At 32.9% G+C, this 12678-nt stretch overlaps 1 protein-coding gene across 1 annotated transcript in view; it reads right to left on the bottom strand.

Moving 5' to 3' along the window:
* Window positions 1–12678, bottom strand: part of LOC126703049 (E3 ubiquitin-protein ligase RHA2B-like) — a 29070-nt gene that overhangs the window by 8531 nt on the left and 7861 nt on the right. The gene's annotated exons all lie outside the window — the stretch shown is intronic.

Here is a 12678-nt window from a genome sequence, read left to right as displayed (position 1 = left end):
ATTATTGAAAGAGGAGAGTATTAACAGTAATGCATCTCTTCTTGAGCACTTGGTTATTTAAAGGCCAAGAAAGAAATGTGATTGCTGGAAATCTCAGAATTGTACTGTTGAAAAAAATTGGCTGTTGGAACTTGGAAAGCCCAGGAAAGAAATTGGCAGTTGGAAAGAAAGTGACCGTTGGAATCACCAAAATCTGAAAAAAAATTGACAGTTGAAAGAAATAATAAAGTAAGTTTTAAAAAATAATATTTTAATACAAATAGAAGTTTGGGATGTGGAGGTATTGTAAAATAAGATGGTATAAATGATAAAGTGGTTTTTAGAATTGTAAAATAGAATAGCATTAGCATTTGCCAATGCTAATGCTCTAAGAGTAGACTATGAGGTATATATTTCTAGACTAAGTCCTTTTCTATATCTATTATTCTGCTTTTGTCTCCTTTAGATTGGAAAAGTATTAAAAATTTGTAAGTATTACAAATTTATTATAATTAATGCTAGAGACACATAAAAGTACACAACTTTATATCACAATTTGTCCACTTATAACCCGTCACTTGGCCATAAAAGTGTACAAAATTGTGTATTTATTATAATTGTTGGAGAGGGGGGGGGGGGGGGGGAGATATTTTCTTACATGGCCAGTGATAACGATTAGTTCTTACTTATTAGTATATCATCTACAGAAAGCAAAAAATATATAATCTAAACCTAAAATGAATCAAGCTCCTGAATTCAAATTGTTATGACTAACCAACAACATAATACCACTCAAAAAAAAAAAAAAAAACCAAATAATTACCGTTGGATATGCTCATTTGTAATTAGAAATTGCTACATATTACCTATTTGTTTTCAGGCAACATCATGGGACCCAAATGTTGATTTTGCTGAAGACGACGTGATGGAAATGTCGTTAAAAACTGTTCAATGTACACTCTAAAGTCTACAATTTGAGGTGTCAATGTTTGACACAATCAATGACTATGACACAAACACGACATGAGTTTTTAAGAGTGAGAGTTGGGCTTTAACGGGTTCAGGTTATAAATGGATCAACTTAAAAGTGATATGATAATAAACGTGTTATAAGCGGGTCAACCCACGTAACCCGCAATTGACACACCAATTTATTCATGTTAATCCAAAATGAATCATTTAACAACAATTTGTTTAACTCATATAACAAATAAATATTAATTTATTTTAAATTTGTCAAATATCTTTTATATACAACCTATATTTTAAACTTTTAAGAAAGTGAGTAATTACAAAAATATACAAGTGATAAGTTGAAACTTTACAAACATCAAAGAACTTATTTCTAGATAAATGATATTACATTATAGACTTAATATTTAGAAAGTACTTTGATGTTATTTTGAATTTTTGAACGATATGTTTTAAGTATTTGATTTTATTATTAGCTTTCAAATTGTATGCTAATCCGGATTCACACCACTAGTCTACATGATTTATACTCTCACGGTTATGGCTTCTAAAAGAAGAGTCTATCAGTATAATGTTTAGGTGAAATAGTCTGCTAACATTGATTGAGCAAGTTAAGAAGGAAAAATAAAATTAAAGATTTAGCTCAGAATTAGCGGACATGTTTGTGTTGCAAGTCCTCTCCTGGCCCATTACTTTTGAGTCAATTCTTCCATTTTCATTTTCTTTTGATATTTTCCTCTCTTCTTCTAAGGTCTAGAATCAACCCTCATGCAGTCATGTAGAAGAAAAGAGTTCAATCATAAAAATGTGTGTGGCGACTTTCAGTTACTTATCCCTGCAAAAAAGAAGCAAAGCAAAAAGCAACATGTGAAGAAAGAGTCTCCCTTGTGAAAAAGTTTTGGCTTCGCGTGCCTTATAAAGTTGTTAGGAACTTTGTTACTCAGTCTCATTCAACAACATTCAGTCATTCACGGATGAGGATTTGTTGAACCTTCCTTCTTGGATAAGGCTTGGGTCTAATGTTAAGTTGTATTACACCCATCAAGATGATGACACATGTTATCATCCTAATGAGTTAAATGGACACTAAGCTGAATTGAGTATTAGAATTTTAAAATTTGTTCATATAGTTTTATTTTGAACATGAGCCGAGTTTGAGCTTATTATAAACTTATATTACGTATTTAAGTTTGATTCATTTTGCTATCGATCAAATTCAAGCTTGTTCAGGAGTTTACTAATTCTCCTATTCTTTCCCATATGTAGTAAATACAACAACTTAAATTTTTTAATCCCTCCACAAATCTATAGTAATAATTACTAACAAAAGTATAGTTAAAATTATATCTTTTTAATGAACTTATAAAAGTTAGATTCACTAATTTTTATATTGTTTTTATTAAAAATAGTTGGGAAAAATGCCCATTCACCCCCTAAACTTTCAACTACTGGCCAAAAGATCCCTTTAACTTTTTTATTGGCCAATTTACTCTTTAAACTATTCACAACTGCCAAATCAATACTTCAGTTAGTTACACGTTAAAACACTAACAAAATAAGCACATGTGACTCATGTAACTTTTAAATACAAACTTAAAATAACCCAAATGCCCAAAACCCAACGGAAAGAGGAGAAGAGAACCAAGTCTGGCGAAGAGAGAGAATCCACACCATTCAGAGCCACTATCGAGCTTCTCTCCGTCATCTCGCCGCCCTTATCCCCGCGCTGCCTTGGTGGTTCCGCCGCATTATTCAATATGGGAATGCCTTTTTTTTCTTTTTTTTCCTTCTTACGTATTGCTATTTAAATCTTCTAAGAACTTTTATTTACTTTTTTAATCTCCATGTGCGAATTTTTAGATGGAAGAAATGTATAGTTAGATTTTTTTTTTTCTTCTTCCATTGATACTTGAAAAGGTTTCAAGTCATATAGGAACAATGAAAAATAGAAGCCAATGGGATATGTCCCCCTTTTGTTATAGGATCTCTTATAGCCATTAAATTGAGAGGCTGCTGTGGAGGGTTTGAGTTGTATGATGTAGATTTGACACCGTAATAATTCAAGAAGTCAATGAGGAAAGTAAACAATCTTGGGATGATCTTACTTCTTCTCTTTATTTTGATTCAAGTTGTATGAGTAATTTGTTTGATGCATACTTCTTCTCTTTATTTCTTCCTTTAACTTATGATAATTGATATGGTTTGGCTACACATTTAGTTAGAAAATATTAACTTACTTGGACATAATCTGCATATATAAATTTTTTACTTTTTAGTAATTTGGATGCTAATTTGAATTATATTTGATTTTGCCTTTTTTTTTTATCTATTTTCTTTTGGTTCAATATTTCATTATTCCAATTAAAATTTGAGACATCAAGTTATCCCTTTTGAGCCGCATGTTAAGTATTAGCCATTAGCATCAATTCTAGTTTGGCTTGAGTGAACTAAGGGTTAATGTGGAACCAGCAAAAATCATGGTAATTGGTTTTGATTTTTTGCCTAAACAACAAGAGTGGTACTTGATGTTTAGGCTAAATCAAGTAACCTAAACAACACAAAAATCATGCATGAGGGAGTGGGGGAACCAGCAACAACAACAATAGTGGCCAAAGAATAACAGAACCCTATCAAATTCATCGGAACCCAACAATAGCACTCAACCCCTACACAATCTTCTCCAATGACATAGTTCCATACATGGTAATTGGTTTTGACAGCATGTGTTGGGAGCTTGAGCCATCATGCTAGAAGGTTCAAAGACATTGCTAGGTAGGAGCATTGTAGTGCTTTCCTTAGCAATTTTGCTAAATGCATCAATATACTACTCAGCAATTCTCAAACTCACAGCTTCTACACCACCACCAAAAAATGTATGTGTCCTAGTCTACCATGAATTGAACTTTATGCAATAACTCTAAGAAAATAAATCAATAATTACACTTTTCCAACAATATTGAAAAACAAAAGTATACTAGCTTCATCAATATTCTTAAAAGGATCTCAATATGCCATGAATTGAAATATCAAATGAGTGTTTACAAATAGCATATTGTTTGCCAAAAAAAAAAAACACTCAATGAATCAATAATTACATTTTTCCAGCAATATTGAAAAATGAAAGTATACTGGCTCCATCAGTATTTTTAGAAGGCCGTGTATCACTAAACAAAATATTGAACTAAAAAATTATTTATCTTCTTGCTGCAACTATACCTTAGCCTTTCCCTTATCCTTCTTGCTTCCACTAGTGTTGTCCTTTGTACGACTTTGACTTGATTGTTGAGTACCTTATAAAAAGCCAAAAAGGCTGGAAAAGTTCAACAAAGTAGTACTTGAAATTTGGATGAAAAGTTTAACAAAGTAGTATCTTCAGGAAAAAAAAAAAAAAAAAAAACCTGCACCCAACAACAATAGAAAAATGTTAAAATTAACAATTTTCCTTTTAATGGATCCATATTCAGTAGTATTTAGAAACCTTAAATCAGTTGAGTTACAAAGACATTCGGCAATCAAATTCCCTCTATCTCAACTATTGAATTATCATAAAAAAATAAACTTATTTGGATCAAACTAAGTAAAATCTTTAGTGACTTAATGCAAATTTTGAAACTATGTTTATGATTTTTCAGTATCAACTATTTGGTCATTGCAAATGTTGCATAAGATGGTTGTTAAGAGATTAAGACAGTAAGGCTCACTTACAAAGTGACCTTGCTTGAACATATGGAAAAAATACATTATCTTCTCATAATAAAAAAGAAAAGTACTACACTAATTCTATAGTGTAATTAGACATGGCAGGTTTGGACCAAATTGGAACACACTAAAAATACCAAGGGATTCATAAACAGGATTTTGGATGTTCACAATCAATCCTTATGTAGCTCTCCATTATTTCTTGGATGGATCCATGGCATATTTGCAAGTGACAAAATTAATGAATTTTCTTTAATTGAAGATTTAGTTATTGGCTTCTGGATCATTACAGAACCAATTATTGTGTTTGATATGTTTTTGTAGCAAATGGGTTGCAAGGGAAACTTGGAAGGCCAGCATATTTGGAAAATTGGATAACCAAGCAACCAAAGCCCCTTAGCAGTAGCGATATCTCTCTCAAGCATTTAATCAAACAACTCTATGGCAAACTCAAATGCAATAGTTGGTGAAAGGCACATGGAGCTAGTAAAAAACCAAGAATTTCACAGAGACCCAACCCAAAAATTAAACCAAAACAAGAATTTCAACTATAAAAATTCGCACATGGAGATTAAAAAAAAATGTTCTTAGAAGATTTAAATAGCAATACATAAGAAGGAAAAAAAAAAAAAAAAAAAAAAAAAAAAAAAAAAAAAAAGACATACCCAGCTTGAACAGTGCGACGGAACCACCAAGGCGCTACCGGGACAAGGGCTGCGATGTAGTGGGGAGAAGCTCGACAATGGCTCTGAACGGTGTGGATTCTCTCTCTCTGCCGGACCTGGTTCTCTTCTCCTCTTTCTGTTAGGTTTTGGATGTTTAAGTTATTTTAAGTTTGTATTTAAAAGTCATGTGAGTCACATATGCTTATTCTGTTAGTATTTTAATGTGTGACTAACTGAAGTATTGATTTGGCAGTTGTGAATAGTTTAAGGAGTAAATTGGCCAATAAAAAAGTTAAGGGAGTCTTTTGGCCAGTAGTTGAAAGTTTAGGAGGTGTATGGGTATTTTTCCCAAAATAGTTTGTATGTTTAGTTTGTGGACATAAATATTACAATAAAAATAAATTGAAAATGTAAAATCCAATAAAATCAATGTGTGTGTGTTTTTAGTTTGAGAGTAATCAAAGAATAGAAATGGTTAAAGTACGAAATTAAACCAAATTTGGGACTTTTGATAAATTGAATGTTTGGATGTCAAATCAAAGGTTTTTAAGACTAAATTGAGATATTCATAGCAGCTTTGAACATTTAATTGGAGAGTTGATTTAAGGTTTGCGATTAATTATATTTTTTATGTTTATAAATAAAAGGGCTATTCCTTTAAATTGGGGTGCCTTTTTGTACATCCAAATTCAGAATTTCAAAATACACTGCAATTGCTACAATTATATATGGAGTTGTAGGTCCTAATTGTTTGGTGGAATGCGTTTGTTTGTTTAGACCCCTTGAAAAATAGATTAGTTTAACCTAATGAATTAGCTAAGTAGTTACTTAGTTTTTTTTTTTTTTTTTTTTTTGCTGGGTAATTTGTTTTTAAGGGGGATCGAACCCCCAAGCTTAACAAGGCTACAAGGCCCGGGTACCACTTAGGCGCAAGGCCCAGTGGTAGTTACTTAGGTTAATTATTCAAATCTAAGTTAAACTCATGCAATCATATTTCCTAGTGTTAAAAAAGACAATAATATGATGACCTAGAAAAACCAATAAAACCGAACGTTTTAAGGTAAAAACTTGAGGAGAATTTAATATAGTTATCCTCAAGGTAAACAAATCCATTATGATAGAATGGAAGATTACAATATATTTAAACCCTAAATCTAAAGCTACCTCATGTAAAACTTATTAACACGACCATATGCAATTTCGACTTCACGAACTCTTCTATCTTGGATTTGCTGAACATAAACTCCTCGTCTGTGACTTTGAGATCCCATTAAAAGATTTAGCAACACAAACTCTCTAGTTTGTGACTCCAAGACCACCCTTCAATGTTTAAATCATTAGTTATGTATAATCTTGTTTTAGCAACTTCAGATCTACCGATTCTAATGGTATAAGAATAATTTTCAGTAGTGACTTTGAAAGGAGAAGGCATGGTACCTTTTAGATCTCAAAAGAGCACCTCCAAAGTCATTACAAAATGTGTCTTAGGGTTTCCTTTAAATACTATGTGAAATAGATTTGAAATCCTAATCACTTAATGAACTTAACAAGCTGATAGGCTTTAATTAAATTTTGCAGAACCTGTCTTTCGATCAGTCGAACCTATTCTCTCGATCAGTCGAACCTGGCATGTTTCGAATTCCTGAACCTGTAGCTTCTTTTTTCTTGTATTCTGACTTACAGCACCTTGAGCATTGTCTAATAAATCCTATAGACTCTAAGATCTATATCTAGATAAGTTTGTGTTTACGGTTTGCCAATTGTTCTAAACTTTTAGAACCTAACAAAATGCTTAATCATTGTTGACTAAAGTACACTTATAGCCCTTGAAGTTTGACGTTTTTTTTTTTGTTTTTTTTTTATCCTCTATATTTCATAAGTTTATTTTACAAGACAAATCAACCTCAAGTCCAAGTCTCAACTAAATTATTAAATATTTTAATCTCAAAATTAATAAAACATATGTGACCAAACTCGTTAATATAAAACATTTAAGTATCTATAATGTGTGCACCCAGAACGGTCTCAACCAAAGAAATGGGGTTACAATTTATTTCTAAGTGGGTTAACTCTTAATCCTACGACTTAGGCCCAAAACATGCCTTAATTCCTCTGTGTTTCCCTCAGTGTTTCCTAGTGTTTTCCCTCTCTCTCACACTCTTACACCCCTAGATTTTTCCCAACCCCCTTGCCTTTATCCACTTCCCCCTTTTATAGTCTCTTGTTAATGGGATGATCATCATTATTACCCCACTTCACACATGTTCCTACATTCATTAGAATCCCAAGGGATCCTCACGACTTTAGAGGATTCCCTTGGAACTTGTTCTAGACACCAAATAGCGTTCGGGAGTGGATTCCCAATAGCACTACCAATCCTTGGCTACCGACCTCACTAGATTCATGTCTCACCCTAACTATGGCATTATCAGTCATGATTTAGCCGACCGTTCAAAACCTCCCTAGTTGTCATCTCCTTGGCCAAGGTCCTGACCTCAAGGTTGGGCCCATCGTAACAAGGCCTAGGCCTAATTATCTATCTGCGTACCGAGTTTAATTCGTTTAATGGGCCTTGGGCTTTATGTTGGGTTTTGATTAAGTGGGTAGACATGGTCGCTTGGGCCTAACACACCCACAATAGCCCCCCCTCCCCCCCCCCCCCCCCCAAGTCCTGTTTCTATGAAGCGGAGATAGGATTGGGGTTCCGTTATCCCACGATCAGTCATCTATTTCTACCTTATCCAAGAGAAGTGACAGTTTCATCTCTAGAAGGCCAACAGTCCGCCTTTTAATAAAATGAATAATATATCTCACTTCCTTTAAATACATGGCAGGGCCTGAAACATCAGATGACCCAAGCGAACTGATGCTTCTTTTGTGAGCAACAAGAACAACGAGACGAGCTTCAAAGCTGTTCAGATTGAGTCAAAGGACACCACCAAAGAAAAAAAAGTACAATAAAAAAGGGCCTTCCTTAAAAAACTTCCGAACAAGATAATTGAATTACTTTCCTTCCCTCTACTCTACTCCCCCTCCTTTTTTAAGCATCCAAATAGGCCATAAGAGGTGATAGGAATCATACACTATAAATCCTTCTCTATGAATCCTCTTATATACGACAGATAATAAATTTCTTATGCCTTCAGGTTGATCATGATTGTACTGTGAGATCATTCCAACTACGGCAATGCGCCCATGGAGTCTCATGTGTAAGGAGCACTACATCAAGCTTTTTCCCTCCAACATTATCAAAGTATTATGTTAATGCCTTTAGGAAAGCACCCCCCCCCCCCCACCAAAAAAAAAAATGCCTCTCAGTTTTTATAGAACTTTTTCTTGCAAGTAACAATTCAATTAGGCCTTGATATTGTTATTGTGAAATTTATCAAACATTAGTTTTTGCTAGATTTTACTCTTTAGTGTTATGCAATTTGCTGTCACCTTGAGTATATTAGTGAACAGTGCAATTACCATTGGAAAAAGGGAAATTTGATATTGTCTCATTGATTTCTTTTAAATAATTTATATGCGTATTGTCCACTGACCTTTTTAGAGCTGCATCCAAGTCATGCTCTGTCTTATAATTGAAAGTGTCATCGAATCCGACTCTTTAGTAAATCGACCTTGTTCAAATAAAAGCAGGACATATATTACAATTTCATATTTATTTAATTAAAAATTCTACATCCCTGCTTTAAAAACAGAGATTGAAGCACGCATATCAGCTTAAAATTTGGGTCCAAAAAAGTAAAATCATAAAACAGGAGATGACTAGGAAAATTTGAATAATGTTTCAGAATAATATTCAAATATGTTTTAAAATACTTTAAATGTCTAACCAGAGGCAAAGAAATAACAACTCATTCAGGGAGGAAAACAAAATATATGCTATGTTAAGAATTCATTCAAAATGGATGTTAGTAAAAGGTGATGATATAATCTGAAGATCAAGTTATATGTTCTTTATTGTTGTCACAAATATTAGTTGAATTATTGAATAAAAACAATATTGTTGGTAGCACCTTTGTACCTATTAGAACAAATAATCCGAAGAATATTCCAATTATGGTTGATGTACCTTTTCTTTGCTTCTAATACTTCGAACAACATAATTGTTAGAGTTTGTGCCTTAAAATCCAATTTATTGTTATATTTTAAATAATTAAATTGTTTAATAAATGAGATTATTTGTATATGAATTAATCATACATTATTATATATTCCTTAAGATGCATTGTATGTGATTTAGTTACAAAAAATATAAATCACAAGTTTTTTGTAAGCTAAAAAACCTAGTTCGTAATGGGTGATGAAATTGGGTGTTTCATTTGAAAAAAGTGTAACATGTCAACTAAGATGGTCTGTCTTGATCATGGAAGTGGAAAATTCTAATCGATATGTTGGTGTGTAAGACATATTGAACTAGGCCGTTGTGAGATTAATTATTCAATTAATAATTACCACATGAATAATAAATCTCATGACTTCTATTTTTATAAACTCTAAATTATGAGAAGATTGTGAACCCAATCATAAAATGTAGATTGTTTTGATATATCAGGAGTATCTAAACCGTCAAAATCTCAATGTCGAGTAACCACTCGATGTGTTGAGAGAACACATATTCTCAAGATGAAATCCATGATCTCTTTCTATATAAACACAAAATATTCACTTGAAATAAGTTTATTAGGAATTGTTAGGGGACTACAATTTGACTCTCTACAACCACTCTAAAAACAGGCCCGCGTAGTGTGATGTCAAAAGTTCATAAAAGATTTGAATGTGTCTTTCTCATCACTAATTGATTTTGAGGTGGAATGACATAGCTCACGATTTGACAAGAGCTAATTATTGAAGGTGCTGGGCTCAACCGCTTTAGTAAAGAGTTACTGAAGTTTATATTTGATGAAATTATGTTTCATAAAATATATAAATAACTAACAGATTACACCAGAGACTCAAGGAATAAATTAGTGATTTACAAAGTGATAGTTTATTATGACTTTGTTCGCTATGAATGTTTCATGGAGGTGTCAAATCGTATGATATTAGAGTCTTGAGATATAATTTATTAATAAGGCTCAGAGTGCAATTATATTTCCATGATAGTATTTGTTATATAATTAATGGTAACCTTGGGCTTGTCAAGAGTTGATGGATGCCTGAAGGTCATTGGAGCTAGAGACTTATTTGTCCATTTTGCTCTCATCTCAAGTCACAACCCAACCAAAAAGGCGAGCCCAATTAGGTAATTAGTAGTTTATTTACTAAGATTAAATAAAATAACAGCCTTTGGCAATTAAAGGTACGTACAATTAAAAGTAGAGAAAACAATTTTCTCTTTTATCTCTCTAGAACAAACATTTCCCAAAAAAAAGTACGTAAGAACTAATTGAGAGATCACATATCTTGGGTACTATTATCTCTCATGAATGAAGTAAATCCTTTCGTTAAAAAACTTGTTTATATTTTTTTTGTTTATAAATGAGTCAAACCTAAGCCTTAATTTTTTAGATTTGTTTAATAAACGAGATGGGCCCAAGCAAAAAAAAAAATTTATGAACACGCTCATGAACAATAGAGCTTAAGTTGCACTTAGGTTGGTCTATGTGTTTGGTAATAAGCTCAATATGTGCTTGAAAAATAAACTTATATCATATTGAGTATTTAATTAATTGAGAGTTGAGGCCACATGTCTAAATCGAATAGACTTAATAATATATATACTTAATATGTTTTTGATGATATTTTTATATTGGATCTCAAGTTCAAAAGCTTGATCTTGAGCTCAAAAACTTTATATGAAGCTTGAGTTTGAGGTCAAGCTTGACTAATAAATCAAGTCAAGCCATATCGAACTTAAGCGTTGTAACTATCTAACAAACTTAAACATAATTTAAAGGCTTGGTTCAAGTTCAAGCTGAACTTGAGCATTCAATACTCATAGAACTCGAATTGTTTACAACCTAAGTGTGTGAAAAAACAAGTGTGTACTAATAATGAGTCCAAATCTTCTGTATCACAAAATATGCTTCGCTACTTGTACCACTAATTAAAAAATGACAGGCATCTATTCTTTTTATTTCTCAAACTAACAAACGTTAATGCCTCAAGCCACTGACACCTTCCACCTCCAACCTTCCCTCTATTGACTTCCCTTTTGCTCGCTTTTTATCCACAGCTCAACTGCTCAAAGAAGCACTATTCTGTTTAATCAATCATCACATCCCAATTTTTTAAGTTGTGGGTAATTTCTTCTTGCTTGACTTTTTGGGTTTTGCTGTGGGCAATTTCTTAATTTCTTCTCTTTGGGGATTTTTCACAACAAATCTTGATGTCAATCTAACAAAAAAGGATAAGGTCAAGATTGGAGACTGACTTCAACCTGTGGTTGCACTTCATCTTTGAAGCAAACATTGATTTCGTAAACAAGTAGATGTCTTATCAAATGGCGACCCTTTGGGAGTTTTGTTGTTTGGGGCTAAACAATCTGGTGGGATGTGTATAAGTACTAGTAGAAGTAGTGATAGGCTAGTGCTGTAGTGGTATTTTCATTGTGGTTATAAGCTTAGAGAGATAGGTTTGTGGGTCCACATGAAGGTTATTAACCCATAGCTAAATTTGTTTGGATACTGGGTTTTTGATTTATTTCATATATGGACTATTTATGGTTTTTTTTTTTAAATTATTATTACCAAATTTCTAAATGCATGTATGTATAGAAAATTTTTTCCCTCTTGTGATAGCTTCTTTGGTGATGGTGCAGTCTTTGAGAAAGAGATAAATTAATGGAAGTGGGAGGTGTCAGTAACTTCATTGGCGCATGCCAGTTTTTAATTAGTGATACATGGAATAGTAGAGCATATTTTGTGGGTCAGAGAATTTGAACTCCTAATAATAACTCACTCGACGCAACGTATACGAAAGGTTTTGCAATTTATTCTTTGTCTTCTCTCCTTACTGATTCTTCTTTGCATTTAAACCAAGTTATACTTTTTTACATTTTTCATGTATGTTTTGCATGTTTTTTTGCTATTGACCAAGTGGGTATGGATTGAGATCCAGCGCAATACCTAGAGGATTGCACAGGTGCAATAACTCTAATTTCAGCCCTTGATATAATCTAATGGCTACATTGAATTGACACGTCATTGATACTTGTCAATTTTTTTTTTCTCTTCGTTTTTTCACCTTTCTCTTCTTCTCTTCCGATATACCAAATTTAAAAAAATAACTCTCTCTCTCTCTCTCTCTCTCTCTCTCTCTTCAACCAGGAAAATTTATGGCTTAATCCCTTTTCTCTTCGTCTCTGAATCTCCATGGTTGCAACCAGCAACCACCAAGTCCTGTACACCACCAC

Source organism: Quercus robur, chromosome 10 (genome assembly GCF_932294415.1).
Source record: "Quercus robur chromosome 10, dhQueRobu3.1, whole genome shotgun sequence".
Taxonomy (NCBI): Eukaryota; Viridiplantae; Streptophyta; class Magnoliopsida; order Fagales; family Fagaceae; genus Quercus; species Quercus robur.
This window is presented reverse-complemented; position numbering and strand designations above follow the sequence as displayed.